This window comes from Eptatretus burgeri, chromosome 6 (assembly GCF_056783735.1).
Source record: "Eptatretus burgeri isolate ZD-2024b chromosome 6, Ebu_testis_v1, whole genome shotgun sequence".
Classification (NCBI taxonomy): domain Eukaryota; kingdom Metazoa; phylum Chordata; class Myxini; order Myxiniformes; family Myxinidae; genus Eptatretus; species Eptatretus burgeri.
The window spans coordinates 708001-732529 of record NC_140966.1 but is presented as its reverse complement, the minus strand read 5'-3'; the positions used below and the strand labels follow the sequence as shown (position 1 = coordinate 732529).

General features: G+C 44.7%; 1 long non-coding RNA gene across 1 annotated transcript in view; it reads right to left on the bottom strand.

Annotated features, from left to right (window-relative positions):
- Nucleotides 1–2188: 2188 nt before the first annotated feature.
- Nucleotides 2189–24529, bottom strand: part of LOC147024114 (uncharacterized) — a 24022-nt gene continuing 1681 nt past the window's right edge. The window contains exons 2-4 of the long non-coding RNA XR_015058874.1: nt 9066–9230; nt 8724–8820; nt 2189–5002 (exon numbers count right to left, since the gene is read on the bottom strand). This is a non-coding gene — a long non-coding RNA (uncharacterized LOC147024114). The remainder of the gene's footprint in view (nt 5003–8723; nt 8821–9065; nt 9231–24529) is intronic.

Here is a 24529-nt window from a genome sequence, read left to right as displayed (position 1 = left end):
CACAATGTCTTATCACAACAATGTTATACAGGTACTCACAATGTCTTATCACAACAATGTTATGCAGGTAGTCACAATGTCTTATCGCAATAATGTTATATAGCTCGTCACAATGTCTTATCACAACAATGTTATACAGCTCGTCACAATGTCTTTTTACAACAATGTTATGCAGGTAGTCACAATGTCTTATCACAACAATGTTATTCATGTCGTCACAATGTCTTATCACCTCAATATTAAACAGGTAGTCACAATGTCTTATCACAACAATGTTATATAGCTCGTCACAATGTCTTATCACAACAATGTTATACAGGTACTCACAATGTCATATCACAACAATGTTATACAGGAAGTCACAATGTCTTACCACAACAATATTATACAGGTAGTCACAATGTCTTTTCACATCAATGTTATACAGCTTGTCACAATGTCTGATCACATCAATGTTATACAGGTAGTCACAATGTCTTATCACAACAATGTTATACAGCTAGTCACAATGTCTTATCACAACAATGTTATACAGGTCGTCACAATGTCTTATCACAACAATGTTATACAGGTCGTCACAATGTCTAATCTAACAATGTTATACAGGTCGTCACAATGTCTTATCACCCCTTGCATTGATTGTGACACTGCCTGTGTGTGCAGAATGTTCATTCGTTTCCTTTTTCCTCTTTTTCAGATTGAGTGAATGTAATCATGGGTGATACAAGCCATTACATACACCATTGAACGAGGGATTTTTGTCAGTGTCTCGGTTCACGAATGTCCACCTCCGCTGTGGGCGATCCCGAGCGACGGGAAGCTAGAAAGCAAACCAATGAAGAGAAAGCGAGCAGGCAGACGCACAACCCTGGCATATACCTGATTGACACGACTCCTCTGAGTGCCAACGGTGACCCCTCTCAAGCAGCCGAGGCCTACGGCCTCTTGGGAAAAGCAAAATGACTGACTGTAACAAAAATATGCCAAACAATGACAATCAGTCACAGAAAATGATTAAAGGGACACACCTCTCATCGGCTGAGGCCTAAGTCTGTGCGGCCACACTCAGAAGATGGAATGTAATGTACGCTGATAAAGATATTGACTGCACCTTCTCCAGTCAGGAAGGGGATCCCTGCCTCATGATATGACAGAGCTCTACACCAAAGCTGAAATGGTGTCACCTGTTCTACAACCACCAACTACTAGGTTCCAGATGAACAGAGCTGGAGCTTAAAGAAGAAATTAATCATCCTGCACTGCAAAGCGTATTCTGTGCATGAAGCATGGGGAACTAACGGTAAAGGAGAAAGATTCATGAACCAGTTGAAACGAAGAACAACGTTTCACAGTTTGGTTCCTGAATAATGATCCTTTACTGAAAAAGGAGGTGGACATTTTGAGTTCACTTCCTCACACCTTCTGAAACCCGCAAATGGACATAACCAAAGGGAAAACAATGGAAGAGGTGCACGTCAACTTTCAGCAATGATTCCGCCAAGAAGCTCCCGATAAAAAGAAGACACCTCTGCATTGGGAGCAAAGACTCTTTGTAACACGCAACCTAAAATATATGCCAAGAACTGGAAGGCCATTAACAAGAGGTCACCAGTCCAAATTGGTCAAATAATCTGTTGCTCGGTCACCAAAAAAGTCGACCCGTGAACGATCCGCAGAGCTTGGAATTCCACGTTCGACAATGCAAAAGCACGTGAAGGTCGACTTGAAATTGTAGCCACAATCGCCCGATGGTCGTTCATTGAGATTTGCTTTTAATGGTATCACCCCACAAATGCTCTGGAAATGTCCCACAAAACATGACACAAAATTATTCTCTGTAATGACAATAACGGAGGACAAACAGAAGCCTGGTGTTGGCTAAGTGCTTCGGGTGGCTGGCTTGGGAGTCATAGTCCTGAGTTTGAGCCCCTTTTTTTTACCGTTGAATCAACACCAGGTGCGGTTGACTCAGCCTCACATCCTTCTGAGGTCGGCAGAATGAGTACCAGTGTACTGGTTATATGGGCATTGCATCAGCAGCACAGCAGTGTCCTCGGCTAATAACGCTACCCGCAGCTGTGTGCTGCATATGAAGGAGGAGGAGGAGAAGGAGCACCAACGAATCCATTGGACATTTAAGGCTTATAGTCAGGCAGCAGTTGTCACCAACTTCAAGAATTTTGCCAACTTTGATTTTTCACTTTTATTTGTTCAAGGACATCACAATGAATCACTTTCACCTTGTCTTCTAATTTTCAGTTAAGTATTTCACCATGTGAGGGCGCTTTTTCAAAATGGCTGCCAAAATCATATAAAAGCTGTTAAAAACGTAATTTTCACCAATAATTCCAGCAATTTCGAATGATATTTTCTAATGTTTTGGCCAAATGATATTCAAGTAAGTTTAACAGTAACCTTAAGTATCAAAAACATTGTCGTTAACTACTCAAAGAGGGCGCATTTCTCCAAGATGGCGGCCAAAATCATTAAAAATTCCCATAAAAATGTATCATTCATTATAAAGATTACGGATTTGGTTCAAATTCAACTGAAAATGTTCAACTTTATGCAGGCTGTTGCAACTTTATGCAACATTTATGCTCCTCCTCTTTTTCTATTTCTGCAATATAGTCCTCTGAATTTTCACACCCATCACCACATCCGCAAGCATCGGTGCACACCAGTGTATTATTTCGGCATCCACATCTGTTTGTCATGCAGGAACTGCTACAGGAACAGCTTCGAAGCTCCAAAAGAGCTTTTGGTGCTGGTGGATTTTCACTTAATACTGGTATCAAATTACCATCCTGAAGTTGCCAAGAATAGTTGGTTGGTGGTGGGAATGTTGGGGCATGGCTTGCAGGATGACTTCCAAACCAACGCCATGAAAAATGCCCGTTCTGTGTGAGGTTTTAATGTTCCAAGGGTGGGAGAGAGTTGCCGGCCCTCCTCTCCATTCCGTGCAAACAGGGACCACCGTAACTCTCTCACACTCTATACACTTCCAGATGGCTTGTACAAAATACATACGTAGCGTTCCATCTGCTTGAAAACCCACTCTGGCCCTTCAGTACTTCTTCCAAAAGCAGTAAATGTATCTAATATGGGGCCATCACTACTCATAAATGCCTTGAAATGACTTGTGACTCCCTTTCCAGCAAATGTACCCGTGTTGTCTGTCCCTTTGAAGGCATACCATCCCACCAAGGTATCTGCTCTCTCTCTCTCTTCCAAGTTTATGGTAGCTTTCCCAGATTGGTATCCTTTCTCCTTTTTTCCTAAGGAAGCAGGTTATTGGAGGAAGCAATGGATAGGTACCTGTGAGTAAAACAAGGACATCTGTATCTATGGAAAATACATCTAATTTGGCATTCTTGTCTTTGTGCATGACATCGATAGCATTTAACAAGACCAACTGGTCACCTTCCTCCAGGTTGTGATGCCCTGCAGTCATTTCTGACATTGACACTATGTCAGACAAGTTGCCATTGGATTTCATCAGTGTGTAATGCATCATCAGAACCATCTTTGGTCTTCCTTTGTAAAGATATAGCAATTTATCCGCGAGATATTGGGTGAGTTCAGCTTTAGTGTCAATGTGTGCCAGAAATGACTTCACATTCTTGATCTCTGTAGAATCATTAACATAGTAATGAATGCATGTGTTCTTTTTGGTCCTCTTGTCTCGTGTTGTTTCTTTAAGAGACCCAGCTAGATACTGGTCAAAGACTACTCGAATTTCCTTATATGGTTTACTCATGCTGTCAATGATTTCAACAAATGTGGCTGCAAAATGAGCAGCGGTAAACCTCTCATCTGTCTTCGTCACAATGCACATTGCGTCTACTATCAGAATTGGTGTTGCTGTGTCGCCATTTGCATCTTCTTCTGAAGGCTGATTTACATCTTCTGGTAGAGGCAGATTCATGACAGATTGCACTACCTTGGATTTACCAGAGAGCATTATCATACTACCATCTGGATGAAAGTTGGATGGTGGAGTACTGTCAAATTAATATTCTCCTATTGCATCTTTCACTTGGAACTCAGGTCGACTTTTGGCGACAACCAGTAGTCTAGAAAGCAGGGTTCTCTCCTGTTTGATGGACATCAACTGGCCCTTAACCTTTGCCTTTACTACAGGTCCAACATCCCTGAATTCTTCTTCTTCTTCTGCGGATCCCAAAATCCAACTGTCTTTTCAACCATTCTACTCAAAACAAACTTCTCTATTGACTCTCTTCCAAGTTGATGACGATTTTCAATGTTCTGATGTACTTCACTAGGGGTTACAGCGAATGTCACCAGGTTAAACATGTCACTCTCCTCAAATGGGTTTCCTTGCTTGCTGATGACCTGCACAAGCTTTGCAGCATTTTGCACCAACTTAGTACCTTTATCGCCTGTTAATTCATGATGGAGGGATGATGCTTCTCTGCTTTCTACTCCAGCGTAGTCTTTAAACTCGTCCACAACTCTCGCCAATGTTGGAGCTGTTCAGTTCTCAGTTCCTTTATCTGTAAGAACTTCCTTCCCATCGGCTCACTGCAAACTTGATGCAGTTTTTCCACACTACTGCCGTGACAGAAAACACACAATTCCTGATCAAACGTTTTCCTTGTTTTTGGAGTTGACGGTACAGAACTTATACTTGGCCTCCCTCTCTTTTTGTTCACTGTACATTTTAAATCTTCTTCATGACTTCTTTCAGCTTTCTCAAGGTTAGCTTGGTTACAAAGTGATTTGTAACATTTTCTGTGGTAGTGATATTCTGCCCCTGCAACAATGTTCATCTGCTTTACTCTTTCATTAATGTTAATGTTTTTACCAAGTCCAGCCCATCTTTCACTGAACGATTTAATATTGTTTAGAGATATTTCACTTGCTAATGAAAATTCATCTTTCCGTTTTTCTGCACAAATGATACACTGTTCCATATTTCAAGTGGTCAGATGTTTGCTTTCATGGTAACAGACAACATGGCCCGGCATCAGCTTGAGCCCTGCAAAACAACAAGAGTTCATAATTAGTATCACTGGGATGAAACAATCCAGAAAACATCATCGTATCAGTTGATATGTGTGGTTAATATTATGTTTTTTTAACATTTTTTCTGTGATTTTGGCAGCCATTTTGAAAAAGCGCCCCCAGGTGGTGAAATATGACACTGAAAATTGGAAGACAAGTTGAAAGTGATTCAGTATGATGTCCTTGAACAAATAAAAGTGAAAAATCAAAGTTGGCAAATTGATTGAAGTACTGATCAGATAGTGACAACTGCTGCCTGACAATTATGTCATATACTGTAAAATGCGTAATAAAGTAAACAAGTGGTGCCAGGCACAACAAATCCCGCCCATTTAAGGCATAAAGTTATTTTGGGGATCAAATTTAAATTTGATACATCCTTAACCTGAATGTTGATTATAAGGAATAGTATAAGGAATATTTTAGTCTTAGTTTGAAGTCAATAAAACCATTTTTGACGAAGTTATGACCGTAAAATGATTTTCGTAACCATGTTTTAGTTTTAATGGAAAATTTGTAATTTTGACCGATGACCATGACCCCCAAAACTTCGAACCCTACCGATCTTCACTAATATGCATTTTTCACTATAGGAATGGGTAGGATTATAAGTGACAGATAGAATAAGGTTCACTATAAGCTTAATTTGAAGTAAATCAGATCATTTTTGACGAAGTTATGAGCAAAAAACGATTTTGATCTTTTCGTGACCTTGACCTTGACCTTTGATCAAATTGGACCCAAAAGTTAATGGGCTCGTCCAAGGTTCATTGCCCACCTGTGGATTAAATTTGATAGTGTTTGCGAAAGCCGTTTTGCCGTAAAGTTGCTAACAGACAGATAGACAAACAAACAAACAGACAAACAAACCGGACGATTACAATATCCCGCTCCCTCCCTCCGGGGGGCGGGATAAGGAGTGCTGCAAATGTTTGTAGTATAACTTGTAGAACCCTTCATTGTTGTGAGCTAATATGATAAAAGGCAATGTCACAATTTTTACAAGGGGTGACAAGATATTGTGACCACACTGTAGGATAGAAACAAGCACACTTCAATAAAGCTGCAATTCACTCAATAAAAAGTGGTGCTGTACTTGAAACATAAACATAATCCTAATAAAATAGCAAATGGTGCAGCCTCTGGACCAATGGTTCCCAAACTGTACTCTGTAGAACACCACTGGTCCGCAAGCTCGACTGAGGTGGTCTGCGGAATTATTGCGAAATAATTGAGGATATCTATACTTGGCCCTGCAAAATGAACTGGTATTGATAAAAGAAATAAAAGAAAAAAATGACATCAAAGAACATCTTGTTTCTCTCAAGAAACAATTTGAAGATTACTTTTTCCAGTCGAAGCCGAGCCAAACAACTGCTTCCGTAATTATTTTGGGATTGAAATCAGTGAGCTGCCCTCTGGCTTGTCCAATAAGGCACGGAAGTGCTTGTTGGAGCATTGTTGCGATGAAACATTAAAGTCAAAAATTAAAAGACATTCCATATTTGAGTTTTGGATTCAAAGTGCTGGGCCCAGTGCTTTTTCTGGTTATCATCAATGATTTTTCTGACTCTCTGGAAAATCCTCTTTATCTCTTTGCAAATGACTCTGTGCTCTGCCATGCCATCTCTCATCCCTCATATCGGGAAGCAGCAGCCTTTTCACCTTCTGCAGAACTGGATAAAATCACAAGTTGGTCCAACACGTGGAACATGTCTTTCAATCCTTACAAATCTCACACTCTCACTATGTCTCCCCGAAAGGACCATCAGGAACCCCACCCCCCCCCCCCCAATCTACGTTCTCAACAATCATCTGGAAGAAGTCCTTTCATTCAAGCTTCTGGGTCTCAGAATCTGCCATGATCTTTCCTGGGAAATCCACATTTCCAACCTGGCCTCCAAAGCCAGTCGCCGACTGGAAATCCTCCGTCGTGCAAAGTCCTTCCTCGGCCCACCTGAACTCCTGACCACATACAAAGCTTTTGTCCGCAGCCTGATGGAGTACTGCTCTCCCCTCTGTGCCGGTGTTCCTGCCTCTCATATTTCTCAGCTTCATGCTATGAAAATCAAGGCATATAGGATCATTGTTATCTCCCACGATGAGGCTGAGTCTTTGGGCCTCTCACTCTCTCACTGCAGGCAGGTCAGTGGTCTTTCTGTCTTCTAACGTCTCCTCTCCGGTCTCGCCCAGCCCCCCCCCCCCGGCTCTGTCTGTGATATGTACCACCATATTTCTGCAGGGCGCTCAATTTCCACCAGCAACCCCCTTCTGGTAAAACGACCAAAATCACGAATCACTGCTCACCTTCACTCTTTCATTCCTATTTTTCCACCTTTGGAATAAACTCCCACACTCCCGCCAATCCCATTCTTCGCTCCAGGCCTTCAAAACAGCTGTTCACCACCACCTCTTATCTTCCCCCATCCAAAACCACGACCTTTTCTTCCCATGTTAATCCACCCCAACCCCACCTCCTTCATATTCCCTGCTGTCCTTCCTGAAAGTCCCTGTAATGTCCACATTGTATTCCCCGTGATCCCAGCCCCATCCCTCGCCCTTCCACAGATCTCCTAATGACTCTGTTCCCCACTGTTTTGTCCTTCCCTCTCCCACCCCTCTTGTCTCCTGCCCCCCGCCCCTTGTTGTGCATTGTATGTTAGCTCTCATACGAGCCTCAACAATGCATACAAAAAAAATCAATTGCATATGGGTTTCCCTTTTAACATTCTCGTGTTTGGATCTGAATCCTCACGAAAATCTAATCAATTCGTCATTGTGACACACCCCACCTGTCCACTTAGTGCTCTTCGTGTTGGGAAAGGAGATGCACAGGGCACACGACACAAGTGCAAGCGCATCTACATTTGCCATTGGAGATGGTTCGAGCCCAAATTTTCCAAGCACACAGTTTTTGCATTTTTTTTTGCACTCAGAGACTCATCAACTTGCATTTTGTGGCCTTCAAATCCATCCCATAACCAATTAATTTGACTAAATAAGAAATGTAGGTAATGGTGAAACTTATCTTCATACAAATTTACATGAGAATTGGATGGAAAATGCGGCGGCATTCCAAAAAGTCTGTTTTCTTGAGGAGTTTCACGTATCAGGAATAAACGGCCTCGACCGCGCTTCGCTCAGCCTCAACTGAATAATACAACTCGAGTTAGAGCAATAATCAAGCCTTCGAAACAGTAATAACTCATATTCGAAGGAGTATTGAAACAACATCAGTTTTTGCATTTTTGAATGATAAAAATGTAAAAAGGAGATGCAAATGGACTAATATGCACACAACAATAACAATGTGATTATATTCTGATCACTCCCACTCCTACAGGATAATTGCTTTCAACTACAACTGGGAGTTCTACATTTACCGAACCTTTCTTAAGCTGGTTTTACCAAAAGGTAGTGGAAGAGAATAAAGAAAGCTTTGATACAATTTGCAGTGACAGTTCTTAAAATACAGAAAAATACGTAAAAAGCGATAAGATATAAAGGGTGTAAGAACTTGTAAAAAAAACATTGTGTGGAAAGTTTCAGTAAACTGCAATTCAGAGCAATACAATGATTTGTTGATCAAGATGGAAAAGAAAGAAAACAATTTCAAAAATTTGCCAGGACCAGAAATGGGGTTCACAGATTTCCCTTTCGTGTCTGGATCAAAAGTTTCCAGAAATATTTCTTACCTGGCACAAAATTGAGAGCGCAGAGAGGTCATATTAGAAGCACGCATTGCCCATCATTTCTTGCAATAATAGACGCAACTGACAGAAGCTCCTCCAACTGTAAATGAGAGAACACACCAGCCATTTGTAGTGATGCAGCCACTGGTAATGAAAGTGGCGAATATTAATCGTTGTGTATATATATTTCGGTGAATATTAATCGGTGACCACGGGATTCATTAAGATATGACTCCCGTGGAAAATAAAGATTTTCAGCAACTCCATGTGTGCTATGTCCAGATGGGCCTGCAGCAACACAGTCACCCGTGGTCACCATCCCTGAAATAGTGAAGAAATGCTCACTTCAGGCAACTGTGAAACTGCCAAATCAGCAACGCGAGCTTCATTTTCTTCATCGGGCTGGGTACACTTTCCATTTGGCTTGCATGTGGAGGTCTTGTTGAATCCAAAGTGGTCAACAACTCTTGTTTACATTCCTTAAGCTCTCTTCATCTCTCTGTTGTGCAACTGTCAAAAGATGACAACTGTTATGCGGACTTCTCAAAAAACACACAAACGCACACACCCTAAATTAATAAATCTCATTAAGTGTGCGCTCGCTCTGGCTCACCCTAAATTATGGAAACACAATGTTGCAGTGCACCATCTGGTTTCCCAAAATTCTTGGCTGCAATGCTGGCGGGGGTTGGAGGGGCAGTAGGGCGCTGCGTTGGCTAGTCGGAATGTTCACATGAAATCTCTGCCCCAGAGAATGATAAATACCTTCACCTCTTACTAAATCAAATTACAACTAAAATGTTTTGTTGTACTTTTTCTTTAGCCAACCTGGATGGAGTGGAAGCTGAGAATCAAATGAAAAATCTTGATATGTTTTTCATGATCCAAACGGAGGACATCTGCATGCCTTATCAGCAACACATTTCCAAAAGCAGTGATAATCGTCATTGGTTGGGGGTTCAAAATGGAAATGATGTAGTTGTCAATGAAGGCGCAGAATGTTTATGCATCTAAAAAGTTGGTGTGCAATAGCATTGATCTAGTTTCTTGATATATTAATGTTTTTGGAAATGAAGAAGTATGTTCCGTGAATGATGTCACTTTTTAGTGCTCACTTGTTTTTTTTGTGGATTGTACATTGTCAAGTCTCGTATGAAAGCTAACACACAACGTACAGCAAGTGGGGGGGGGGGGCATGAGACAAGAGGGGCGGGAGAGAGAAGGACAAAACAGTGGGGAACAGAGACATGAGGAGATCTGTGGAAGGGAGAGGGATGGTGCGGGGAACACGGGGTATACCTGTATATGTGGAAGAATTGCATTGCTCAACCAGTGGGTCACCCAGATAGCTCAGATGGCAGAGCACTGATACTGTTTGCCAGCAGGACCTGGGTTTCATTCCTGGTCTGGGCATGTAAGTTTTCCACATATATTTATGATCGTTCTATCCTCTTCATTTTCTAATCGTATGTAAGTATGTATGAATGTATGTATGTATATATGTATACATATGTGCATGTGTATGTATGCACCTTTTAAAATTGAAAATGGCTTGGCAGATCAACACAAAATTTTGCCAATGTGCTCAGGGTACCTTGGACCATGAGTACAAAGTAACCCTTCTCCATTGAAACCCTGGAGTAAAGAATGAAACGGAACAACCTCTGGAAGGTGGTTCCGTGGAAGGCGGTTTTGGGATTTGAAAAAGGCAACAAGAGTGTGTTCACAACATTGAATGAAGATGAACTGATGGGAGATGATGAAAGCAATGCAATAACGATTGCCGTGTTGATTCACATTGCTAAAAATCATCGATGTCAGTTATATTCTCTTGGAGGCACTAATTATTGAAAGGCGAATAAGGTTGGAGGTCATGTTGTATAAATAAGGTGATAACGATGACGTCATCGGTGAAGTGGCTTTCCAGCCATAGTTGGTTGAATTGAAATCCTTCTCCCAAAAAATCTGAAACTTCAAACGTCTGATCTATTATCCAATGCATGAGTGCATCATTAAAGTTATGACGTCATCTGTCATATGGTATGCCAGCTATATTGGATTAAAGGGAAAAACTTGGATATAATTTTCCCCAAAACCACTTAACAAAACAAAATTGAAACGTGGCACGCATCATCAACTCCCCATGGGGGTATTTTGGGTGATATAATGATCACATCATCGGTAAAGTTCGTCTGGAAGAAGTCCTTTCATTCAAGCTTCTGGGTCTCACTATCTGCCATGATCTTTCCTGGGAAAGCCACATTTCCAAGCTGGCCTCCAAAGCCAGTCGCCGACTGGGAATCCTCCGTAGAAAATTGTTTTTTCCACTATGGCTGGAATCCTTACAAAAAGTCTCCCCAAAAGGACCATCTGGAACCCTCCACCCTCACTCAATGAAGGCGTTCATGAGGGAGGGAGGTTCAGTGACTAACATTCAGGTGGAAGGAGGTGGTGGAGATAGACTCCAGACTTGTGGGAACGCAGAGTGTGGATTGGGGAAAGAGGTATGTGAAGATTGAAGATCTTGAAGAGATTATTGAATTGAAGAGATGCCCCCTCTGGTCAGGCCACCCGATTGAAGAGAGAGACTTTCAGAATGAAAATTTTACATCAGTAATGGAATAAAAAGTTTGCAGGGTCGTGATAATTCTTTTTGACCTTGACCTAATTAAGGTCATCACCCAATTAAAGACATTTTAACGTTTTTCACCATAACTCAACTAAGGTTCGTCCAATCAGAGTCTATTTATTTACTCATATGCAACCTGTGGCTGCTGGTTGCATCACTTCTGGAAGCGTGGCTGTGTCACTGATACAATGCCCCTGTTAACAGCACACTGCCACTCATTTTACAAACCTCAGAAGGATGACAGGCTGAGTCAACCCACCTGGTGTTAATTATTTTTTTAAAAAATTGTATACATTGACGAGGCTCGTGTGAGAGCTAACACACAATGCACAGGAAGGGGGGGTATGAGACAAGAGGGGCGGGAGAGGGAAGGACAAAACAATGAGGAACAGAGACATTAGGAGATTTGTGGAATGGAGAGGGATGGGGTAGGGAACAAGATGGACATTACAGGAATTTTCAGGAAGGAAAGTAGGGATTTTGAAAGAGGTGGTTTAGGGTGGATTAACAGGGGTAGAAAAGATCGAGGTTTTGGATGGGGGAAGATAAGAGGTTATGGTGAACTGCTGTTTTGAAGGCCTGGAGGGAAGAATGGGATTGAAGAGAGTAAGGGAGTTTATTCCAAAGGTGGGGGGAAAAAAAGGAATGAAAGTGTGAAGGTGAGCAGTGATTCGTGCAGAAGTTTTACCAGAAGGGGGTTATTGGCGGATCTTGAGTGCCCTGCAAAAAATATGGGGGGGGGGGGACATCTCACAGAGAGCAGGGGAGGGGCGGAGAGGAGACGGCAGAAGACAGAAAGACCACCGACCTGCCTGCGGTGAGAGAGTGAGAGGCCCAAAGACTCAGCCTCACCGCGGGAGATACCAATGATCCTAAATGCCTTGGTTTCCACAGCGTGAAGCTGAGAAAGGTGAGAGGCAGGGGCACCAGACAAGAGGGGAGAGCAGTACTCCATCAGGCTGCAGACGAAAGCTCTGTTTGTGATCAGGATCTCAGGAGGGCCGAGGAAGGACTTTGCACGATGGAGGATTCCCAGTCAGTAACTGGCTTTGGAGGCGAGGTTGGAAATATGGCTTTCTCAGGAAAGATAATGGCGATAGTGAGACCCAGAAGCTTGAATGAAAGGACTTCTTTCAGATGATTGTTGAGAAAGTGGATGGGGGGGGGGTTAAACGGTCCTTTCGGAAAGACAGAGTGAGAGTGTGAGATTTGTCCGGATTGAAAGACATGTTCCACGTGTTGGACCAGAATCAGTTTGTGATTTCATCCAGATCTGCAGTGAGCGAAGAAGCTGCTGCTTGCCGGTCTGAGGGATGACAGATGGCACGGCAGAGGATGGAGTCATCAGCAAAGAGATAAGGAGGATTTTTCAGAGAGTCGGAGAAATCATTGATGAAAATCAGAAAAACAACAGGGCCCAGAACGCTACCTTGAGGAACTCCAGCCTGGACAGGAAGAGGGGATGAAAAACTCCATTTAGAGCCACACGTTGGCTGCGACAGAAGAGGAAGTCTGCGAGCCATGCGTGGAGATGGCCTTGGACACCACAGGAAGAGAGTTTGGTGAGCAGGGCAGGGTGCCAGACTGTGTCAAAAGCACGTGATATGTCTTGGGATATGGCTCTGATTTCATGTATGGCATTGAGAACCTCCATCCATTGTTGGGAGAGCAGAAGCAGTAGATGCAGGGTAGAGTGACCTTGTCTGAAACCAAATTGATGATCTGAAATCAAGCCATTGGAGAAGAGGAAGGATTTAATGTCTGAAGCGATGATGGATTCCATAACCTTGCTGATGATTGGGAGAAGGCTGATTGGTCTGTAGTTGCAGGGATCTGTTTTTGCACATTTTTTATGCAGGGCAGTGATGTTTGCTGATTTCCAAGCAGATGGCAGATGACTTTGAGCAAATGAGAGAGTGAATAGAACAGAGAGAGGGTGAGCAAGAGCAGAGGAGCAGTTTTTTAGGACAGGTGGTCTGATACCATCTGGACCGGTTGCAGAATCAGAGTCGAGGTTTGACAGCAAGCCCTCCACCTTGTCAGAAGAAAAGGACACAGAGTCCAGGCACAGATGGTTCCAACTGGGTAAGGTGGGTACAGAAAGCGATGGGTTTCAGACACAAGATTTCGATGCAAACACCGAGTATGCGGTATCAGCAGTGCGGCCATTTGAGGTAAGGGAGAGGATGAATGGGGGAACATACACCAGAAATAGATTTGATGAGACACCACTGGGATTTGGAGGAAGGAGAGAGGTTTGAGAGTTCAGACTTGAGATGAGAAAGATGTTGTTTTCTGTCTCTCCTGAGGGTAGATACACACTTGTTCCGAGCTTTGTGGAAGGAACTGAGATTGCCCTCAGTTTGGGTTTGCTTTCCATGAGGCAAAGGCAAGTTGTTTCAGGACAACTGCCTCGCCACAAGATTCAGTGAACCATGGGAGGGAGGAAGGGTAGGACAACTGAACACGAGAGGGGATAAATCTGTGCATGAGTGAGAGCAAGTTTCTTTAAAAGAATTCCCAGGATGAGTTGATAATGGAGAAAGTAGCGATAGGAGACCAGTCTAGAAGTTTGACGGTTGATTAAGACACTGCCAGTTAGTCTGAGTTAATTGCCAGACTCGACGGTGCTGAGGTGGTTCTGTGATAACAGCCAGAGAGATGTCTACTTTGACAAGCACGTAGTCAGAAGAACCGATTAGAGCGGAGGAAGAACAGCAGATATTTTCAGGAAAATTTGTCAAAATCCGATCCAGAAGTGATGGGGTCCCGTTAGTTGAGATCCGGGTCGGGAAGTTGACTGATCGAGTCAGTCCCAATGAGTTACAGAAGTTTTTTTTACTGAAGTGCCATGGCAGGTGAGAGGGGTGCCTACATCCAGCCAACTGGCATGATGACAATTGAAGTCACCACATATGAGTAAGAGAGAGTTTGGATGAGAGGATAGAAGTTGGTTCATGTTTTCAGAAAGTGAGGTGTAAATGGAGTCATCACTGTTAGGTGGATGGTGCAGTACACATATAAACATGAGGTGGGAGTGGAGGGAAGCCTTAGCCAGAGGTATTCCTGGGGGTGTGGGGGAGTGAGGGCTGTGCATGGAGAGTGAGGAATAGAGTCTTTGATGAAGAGAGCAACTCCTCCACCAGGAAGAGGCTCAGGTCTGTCATACCGGAGGAGGGATAAACCAGGGAGAGATACTTGGGAGTCAGAGACGTCTTGGGGGAGGATAGTTTCTGTGAGGCAGATTATGTCTGGTCTGTCAGCGGCAACCTGTATGGAAAGATCTGTAAGGTTTGAGTGAAGGCCCCGGATATTTGAGGTGCAGACTGTTAATGAAGAGGGAGGGGTGGAGGCTTTGGGTGCAGTGGAGGGGAGAGGGAGGGTAGGGCAAGGGAGGAGGGGGGGGGTATGGAGAGTTGTTGAAAGAGTGTGGGGGATTGAAGAAGAGCTCGGGAAGGGGGCTAGATGAGGAGGAAAAAAGGCTCTGTGGTGCTGGGTTGAGGTACAGTCGGGAGTAATAAGAGAGGGGGCAGAAGGCAGTTGAGGATTTGAGGAGGTAGAGTGATGAGTTGGAGGAGAGGGGGTGGGGGAAGGAGGCAGGTTTGTGGATGAGGGGGGGGCAAGTTTGAGAAGGGTGAGTGAGGGTGGAGAATGGCTGGACAAGGGTGAGTGGGGAGAGTTGAGGGAAAAAGGTGAGGGGGAGTTTTTGAGAAAGGTGGGAGGGAGGCATGGAGGGGAAACAGTGTGATGGTTGCTTTTAGAGGGAGGGGTGAGAGGGTGAATTGGCACTGAAGTTGGAAAAAAATGACGTTGATGGAAAGTGAACATGTAAAGCAGACAGGGGTTTTTTAATTTTTATTTCGTAGATGTGATTAAAGTCATTTCTTCATGGATACAATGAAGGCGAATTAAGAGAATAGAAAGAAAAAACAAGGGATGAAGGAAAGGTCGAATTGAGAGCAGTCTGTTGAAATATAAAAAGAGTAGTGAATTATGATACAGTAACGAGAACCACACGTGTGAAAGAGGAAGATGAAGCATTATAAGAGATCGTTTTGATTTTTATTATTTATTTATTTGAGACAGAGATTGCATAAGATTAGATGAAGGAAAGGTTGAAGAAAAGATCGTGAGGTGAATTTGGATCGGTAAAAGCAGAGGGTGGAAACAGATCACGTGGATATGGGAGAACCACGTGGTTACGGGAGGTGTATAGGTAAAAGTGAATTTATTTATTATTAGTATTATTATTTTAATAAGGAATGCATAAGATTTGGAAAAGGAATAGTTGAAGTGAAGTGCAGGTGTATGGTGAATTTGGAAGAGTAAATGCAGAGTGAAGCTGATGGATTAATGAAAAGTAACAGGAAGAGGGTTGAGAGACATGTGGTTAGATGAAGTGTATAGATAGAAAGAAGAAGAAGAAGAAGAAGAAGGAGAAGAAGGAGAAGAAGGAGAAGGAGGAGAAGGAGGAGAAGGAGGAGAAGGAGGAGAAGGAGGAGAAGGAGGAGAAGGAGGAGAAGGAGAAGAAGGAGAAGAAGGAGAAGAAGGAGGAGAAGGAGGAGAAGGAGGAGAAGGAGGAGAAGGAGGAGAAGGAGGAGAAGGAGGAGGAGGAGGAGGAGGAGAAGAAGAAGAAGAAGAAAAAGTATTTGTACTCATGGTTATGGAGCGATAAAGGGTTGTTGTTTTTTTTGTTATTTTTAAAATTTAAGACAAGAAACAGAGTATATTTTTGGGAAGGATAGATGGTGGGCGTTGGGAAAAGTGGGGAAATAGGAATTGATGGTAACAGGAAGAGAATACAAATAAAAATGATCAAACACCGAGATCGGAATGACGAGAAGGCCTCAAGAAGTCCAATAAGAAAAGGTCGACGAAAACACACAAAACAGCACGATTTTGGAAACAAAACCAAAATTGGAACACACAGTAAACACGTACGTGAGAAAATAAACAGTTAAAACGTGACAAATAAGAACTGGAAACTTAACTTTGAGAAAGTCAGCAGAGAGCCGTAAGAGAACCAGCCATCTCTTCAAATCCAGAACCAGAAGTCCGAATTCAACAACCGACAGGGGCTCAAACTCAAGACCCGAAGATATTAAGGCAGCAACCCTGACTCCAAAGCCAACACCAGGCTTATGTCCAAGTGGAATGAAATTGCCCTCTAAGATAGCCAAGACCAAGTTGCATTTATGCTTAATTTGCATTGTACTCCTCCGGGTTAAAGGTCAAAGTAAAAAGGCGATCTGATAAAATAACGGGTTTTTTGTCATCGCTCAATTTTTCTAATGTGGAATCTCAAAGACTGCTCGGCCTTCCATGATGTTCATGCATCATAACCTGCACTGAAGTTGTGCACCTTATATTTGATAGAGTGTCCCTGACCTACTTGTTTTGAATTGTGAGTAATTAAAAACACACATTTTTGATCATAACTTTAATTATTTTCCTCAGATTTTCATGATATTGTGTTTAATGAACATATTGTAGATGGGGACACATTTTATTGATTTACACTCTGTCCCGCATTGTTGAAGGTTAAGGTCGAATGGTTGTCCAATTAAAAAATATGGCCATCATTGTACGGCGGACCAATAGTAAGTCATGGACGATCGGCAATGATGAGCCTCCCCGGTCACCTGGGGGAGGCTCACCATTGGCGATGACTCTATATCCTCCTTCTTTCCCTCAGAGATCCCCATTAGCCCTCTTAAAAAGAGATCTCAGTCCTGTGGAAGAATCTCGAGTTTTCCTTTCCGAAGGCCCAACCTACAACAATTGAATTCCCCATGCAGAAAACTAGTCTCCTTTGCATTTTCTAAAACTTCGACCTAAGATCTTGCAATCATGGGACCATGCCAAAAACATTCCTCAGCCTATTTCCTCTCCTCTCCATTATATTCTATTCTCGTCTATTCTGTTCTACAATATTATGTTATATTCCCCTCTTTCTTTCTCATACACATCCTCACTGCAAATGCCTCTTCCTCCAAAGTAGAATCCGGGCACTTGAATCTTCCCACCTGCATTAACTGGCATCTTCAAAATAATTGTAATCACCCAGCATGAATTTGAATCACTGGGCTGCTCACTCTGACAATTCAGACAGGTTGGTCCCCTCTCGATTTAAAACTTCCTCCTGCTCACTCTCACACCTCACACAGGTTGGTACCCTCTCTATTTAAAACTGCCTCCTGCTCACTCTCACACCTCACACAGGTTGGTACCCTCTCTATTTAAAACTGCCTCCTGCTCACTCTCACACCTCACACAGGTTGGTACCCTCTCTATTTAAAACTGCCTCCTGCTCACTCTCACACCTCACACAGGTTGGTACCCTCTCTATTTAAAACTGCCTCCTGCTCACTCTCACACCTCACACAGGTTGGTACCCTCTCTATTTAAAACTGCCTCCTGCTCACTCTCACACCTCACACAGGTTGGTATCCTCTCTATTTAAAACTGCCTCCTAGTACTCTCACACCTCAGACAGGTTGGTCCCCTCTCTATTTAAAACTGCCTCCTAGTACTCTCACACCTCAGACAGGTTGGTACCCTCTCTATTTAAAACTCCCTCCTGCTCACTCTCACACCTCACACAGGTTGGTATCCTCTCTATTTAAAACTGCCTCCTAGTACTCTCACACCCCAGACAGGTTGGTACCCTCTCTATTTAAAACTCCCTCCTGCTCACTCTCACACCTCACACAGGTTGGCATCCTCTATTTAAAACTGCCTTCTGCTCACTCTCATACCTCACACAGGTTGGTACCCTCTCTATTTAAAACTGCCTCCTGGTGCTCTCACACCCCAGACAAGTTGGTATCCTCTCTATTTAAAACTGCCTCCTGGTGCTCTCACACCTCAGACAGGTTGGTACCCTCTCTATATAAAACTGCCTCCTGCTCACTCTCACACCCCAGACAAGTTGGTATCCTCTCTATTTAAAACTGCCTCCTGGTGCTCTCACACCTCAGACAGGTTGGTACCCTCTCTATATAAAACTGCCTCCTGCTCACTCTCACACCCCAGACAAGTTGGTATCCTCTCTATTTAAAACTTCCTCCTGCTCACTCTCACACCTCACACAGGTTGGTACCCTCTCTATTTAAAACTGCCTCCTGCTCACTCTCACACCTCACACAGGTTGGTACCCTCTCTATTTAAAACTGCCTCCTGCTCACTCTCACACCTCACACAGGTTGGTACCCTCTCTATTTAAAACTGCCTCCTGCTCACTCTCACACCTCACACAGGTTGGTACCCTCTCTATTTAAAACTGCCTCCTGCTCACTCTCACACCTCACACAGGTTGGTATCCTCTCTATTTAAAACTGCCTCCTAGTACTCTCACACCTCAGACAGGTTGGTCCCCTCTCTATTTAAAACTGCCTCCTAGTACTCTCACACCTCAGACAGGTTGGTACCCTCTCTATTTAAAACTCCCTCCTGCTCACTCTCACACCTCACACAGGTTGGTATCCTCTCTATTTAAAACTGCCTCCTAGTACTCTCACACCCCAGACAGGTTGGTACCCTCTCTATTTAAAACTCCCTCCTGCTCACTCTCACACCTCACACAGGTTGGCATCCTCTATTTAAAACTGCCTTCTGCTCACTCTCATACCTCACACAGGTTGGTACCCTCTCTATTTAAAACTGCCTCCTGGTGCTCTCACACCTCAGACAGGTTGGTACCCTCTCTATATAAAACTGCCTCCTGCTCACTCTCACACCCCAGACAAGTTGGTATCCTCTCTATTTAAAACTGCCTCCTGGTGCTCTCACACCTCAGACAGGTTGGTACCCTCTCTATATAAAACTGCCTCCTGCTCACTCTCACACCCCAGACAAGTTGGTATCCTCTCTATTTAAAACTTCCTCCTGCTCACTCTCACACCTCACACAGGTTGGTACCCTCTCTATTTAAAACTGCCTCCTGCTCACTCTCACACCTCACACAGGTTGGTATCCTCTCTATTTAAAACTGCCTCCTAGTACTCTCACACCCCAGACAGGTTGGTACCCTCTCTATTTAAAACTGCCTCCTGCTCACTCTCACACCTCACACAGGTTGGCATCCTCTATTTAAAACTGCCTCCTGCTCACTCTCATACCTCACACAGGTTGGTATCCTCTCTATTTAAAACTTCCTCCTGGTGCTCTCACACCCCAGACAGGTTGGTAGCCTCTCTATTTAAAACTGCCTCCTGGTGCTCTCACACCTCAGACAGGTTGGTACCCTCTCTATTTAAAACTGTCTCCTGCTCACTCTCACACCCCAGACAGGTTGGTACCCTCTCTATTTAAAACTGACTCCTGCTCACTCTCACACCCCCGACAGGTTGGGTCCCCTCTCTATTTAAAGCTGCCTCCTGGTGCTCTCACACCCCAGACAGGTTGGTACCCTCTCTATTTAAAACTGCCTCCTGGTGCTCTCACACCCCAGACAGGTTGGTACCCTCTCTATTTAAAACTGCCTCCTGGTGCTCTCACACCCCAGACAGGTTGGTACCCTCTCTATTTAAAACTGCCTCCTGGTGCTCTCACACCTCAGACAGGTTGGTACCCTCTCTATTTAAAACTGCCTCCTGCTCACTCTCACACCTCAGACAGGTTGGTACCCTCTCTATTTAAAACTGCCTCCTGGTGCTCTCACACCTCAGACAGGTTGGTATCCTCTCTATTTAAAACTGCCTCCTGCTCGCTCTCACACCTCAGACAGGTTGGTACCCTCTCTATTTAAAACTGCCTCCTGGTGCTCTCACACCTCAGACAGGTTGGTACCCTCTCTATATAAAACTGCCTCCTGCTCACTCTCACACCCCAGACAAGTTGGTACCCTCTCTATTTAAAACTGCCTCCTGGTGCTCTCACACCTCAGACAGGTTGGTACCCTCTCTATATAAAACTGCCTCCTGCTCACTCTCACACCCCAGACAAGTTGGTACCCTCTCTATTTAAAACTGCCTCCTCGTGCTCTCACACCTCAGATTGGTTGGTACCCTGTCATTATTTATCTGCTCCTTTTTGATCTTGCACCCTCTGCCTTTTCTGCTCTCTGTCCAACCCCCCCCCCCTTTCCCCAGAACCCCTTCCCCACTGGAACCTGCCCCACTATCCAAGGTTGACGAAAGCACCCAAGTTCTCCCAGTAACCTACTTCTGGTGATATTCTCAAAATACTGGCTGACTGCTCACCTCCACTCATTCCATCCTCTTTTCTCCCACCAGCAGAACAACCTCCTCGCTTTATTCAATCTCATTCTTCCCTTTCGAGCTTCAACATGGCTGTTTACCCCAAATTCAGCACACCACAATCCATACTCATAATCTTATCTACCCTCAGCAACCCTCGTCAGGTGCACCCTTTCCTTTTCCATTTCAAAATTTTGGAAGCAGGAACAGCCCGTGATTTTTAGGCATGTTTTAATCACCATTCCAGAGCGACACTACAAGACAGCATGCTTAAACTGAGTTTCCACGTCCTAGTCACGTCCAAGAACATCTCACAATGAGAGCTGTCTCCTCAGGCAAAACTGAGTATCACCTTTCCACTTCCCGATTGTGGTTTAAATGCGAAGAATTTTGGCACCTGGGTGTGATTGATGTTACAATCTATCTATAATTCCAGCAGTGTGTGTGTGTGTGTGTGTGTGTGTGTGTGTGTGTGTGTGTGTGTGTGTGTGTGTGTGTGTGTGTGTGTGTGTGTGTGTGTGTGTGTGTGACCGCTGTTTCTCGACAACCACTGGGGTCCGATCTAATTGAAACTTGCCAGGTATATTGCTGGGGCCCTGTGGATGTGCCTTTTCAAGGTTTGATATTAATCGGACAAGTGCTTCCCAAGTTATGGCCATTTATTTACCAACCAATGACAGGACACGTTGCTGCGTGGGCGTGGCCGATGGGGAAGAGAACCTCAGCCGCGTTCCCCATTACTAGTGGGGCAACTTAGCTAAATATAGCATAACAATTGTGCATTTTGTGAGGAAAGCACCAAATTTGGAACACTAGTAGCCTATCCTATTATGAACAGATTTGGATATTGGGCTATCTCAAATTCAGCCGCTGATGGCTGTGGCAGCCATTTTCGACTGCCATCAAAAATTTTGAGATGGCCCAATATCAAAATCTGTTCATAATAGGATAGGCTACTAGTGTTCCAAATTTGGTGCTTTCTTCACAAAATGCACAATTGTTATGCTAAGTTGCCCCACTATACGGGTTACAACGTACGGACTTCCAGAAAGTGATGACTGTGTATTCAAATAATTTCTCGATTTCTTATGCGCATTTATAGATAAACACAATGCCCCAATCCAGTCGTCGTTTACGACAGCGAAGGAACGGCCTGTGTAGTTGTTTGAAAGTTTTTTTTTATCCCCCACCGCGTGGCGGAAGGGGGATATTGTTGTCACCCGGGTCTTCCGTCCGTCTGTCCGTCCGGCCGTCCGGATGGCTGGGCGTCAACATTTATGGCTGTGAGTGCGATAACTCATAAACTGTTCGCCATATCGATTTGAAATTTGGGTCACATATGTACCACCTGAAAAGGAAGAACCCTATTGATTTTGGGCGTGGCCGGATCCAAGATGGTCGACTGGTTCAATGGCGGGGGATTCCCCATCTCTGATGGTAAATATTTTTTTTGGTTTGCACGTACAGTCACGCACGTACGGCCATGCACGTACGGGCACGCGAGAGCGAAGGAACGGCCTGTGTGGTTGTTTCTGGCAAGTGGTTTTAAAGTTTTGTTTTTTATTTTTATTTTTTTGCACGTACGGGCACGCACGTACGGGCACGTACTAGTTTAACCCTAATTCTACCAACATATGTTATGACCTAATCTTACCAACTGGGGTCTTTTCGGACCCCAAATCGATCGATTTCACATCAATGATTAAACATGGTGTTTTATCGATTACCTCAAAAAAAACATTTAGAAAATCATAAATACCGTATTTAAAAAATGAAATGAACCTTCCAACTGGAGTCTTTTATGTCCCTGACTCAGAAGTACCAAATTTCATTAAATCTGCCAAATGAAGTAATCATATATGCAAATTAGAAGGGTACTTGGTGGAGCGCATACCTCCGCCACGCAATGCCTGATCTAAAGAGAACATTTCGGGCACATGATATTGTTGTGAGCCAGGGGTCGGGTGAGAAGACCAAGAGGTGGGGGAAGTTATATCGATTCCCAGCAGACCCCGGAATTGTAGGCCGTCGCACACGGATAATTCCGTGACGCGGTGGGTCGCTTAACCGACCATGGACGCCAATAACTCAACCGCGTGACCAAGGGTCCTCCTGTCTTTGGGTTAATCGGGTTACCTTATTAATCACGTGATTTATTTACCGGGGAACCACGCCCTCGGTACACCTTGTCCGAACCAGATCACTCTACCGGATCGGATCACTTTTCCGGATCGGATGCAGCCGAGCGACACTGCCAAGGGCGTACCAGCTAAAAGTAACGGATCGTTGCGAATAAAGTCCCAGCTAAACTTGGATTTGGACCATGCTGGACCAATGGGAGAAAAGACAAAAACGAGCAGGGAACATTCCTAATAATGATAATTTATTAATAAGCAGGCGAGGAAAGCTATGTGGCACAGTGAAGATTTATTGGGGTGTAATGCAGGGATAGAAAGAAGCGTGGGGTGTGACAATAATACAAGCAACTTACAAAAGCAGACAAAGAGCAGACGTGACACGAAAATAACAACCATAATGATCTTCTACAGACTTACTTAACCAGACAGTTGCCAGGACACACACACACACACACACACACACACACACACACACACACACACACACACACACACACACACACACACACACACACACAGAAAAAGAAGCCCCAATGAGAAGGGAGTTTTGCAGCCAGGGAGGGAGGGGAGTTGAGGTTGTGCTCTCGGTACTTGTGTGCCAGATGGCACGACGCGCCACCAATACATTTTGGGGGGAATGCTCCGTGGTGCGGTACCCGACAGTAGTCGCATTGTCTCTGGCCCCAGCCGCACGTGTGGAGACTGTGTTCTGAAGGAGGAGCTTGAGTGGGGAAGGGGTGGAGTCCAGAGTGTGAGGGTGGAGTGGTGGGCGGGACCAGGTAGGCGGGTGGGGTCGAGGCGTGGGCGGAGACTAGAAGGCGGAGTTGAGAAGCAAGAGGCGGATCGACGTGGCGAGGCGTGGGCGGAGACTAGGAGGCTGAGTCAAGAAGCAGGAGGTGGATCGACGAGGCGAGGCGTGGGCAGAGACTAGAAGCAGGATGCAGGAACAGGAACACACCATGTGAAAACACACACGAGACGGAGGAACTTCTCCATCTTTTATAGGGCCCGAAGCTCAGGGGGAGGGGCCATGCCGAATTCAAACGTCATCGCCCGAATCGGGCGCTCCAATTGGCCCCGACCCCTCACGTGGCCCGCCAGCTTGGGCCAGAAACAGCCTCACTCTGTTTCTGGCAAGGCCATCCCCAACAGCGGGAACATTGCGCGCCGACTCCACAAGACACGAATTGCCCACACTAAAATCGGCACGCGAATCACAAGCAAATCTTCATCGGGTCTGGACCCCTTGTCCTCGGGTGAACCGACCATGGATCCGCGGTCTTCCGGACAACCTCCCGGACCGACCATGTATCCTCCATCGGAGCTGCTTGCGGATCCCAGGGGTGTTCGTTCTGAGATCTCGGGTCATTGTGGACCACACGTCGTGTCAGGTGAAGGACGGTACGCTGTGGTAAATGAGACGAGGGGCAAGCAGGGCAGAGGATACCGTGGATTGTCTTGCTGTCAAAAAAAACACCATCCGTGCAGCCTCTTAAGAGGTATTTGTTCGCATGCCTTTCTAATGTAATGGCAATTCTCCCCAGCTTATTGGAAGCTCAATTCGACAGTCCAGCACCAGTCACTCACCGCACATGTCGGGTTTCTGTACTGCCCACAGTCGCTCGTGGCCCGATTTTTGATTTTCGAAAAAAACAATTTTTACAGCGCGTGCGCTGTATACAATTGCACCGAGTTTGAAATGTCCCCGGTGTCTACCACGTCTCCGGTGCCTCCGGTGTCCCCCCCCCACCGCCCCACGTGCCTCAAGACAGCCAATGACGGCCGTCCGGTAGATGGCAGTGCGTAACCAAGACGGAAATGGCGACAATTGACGGAAATACC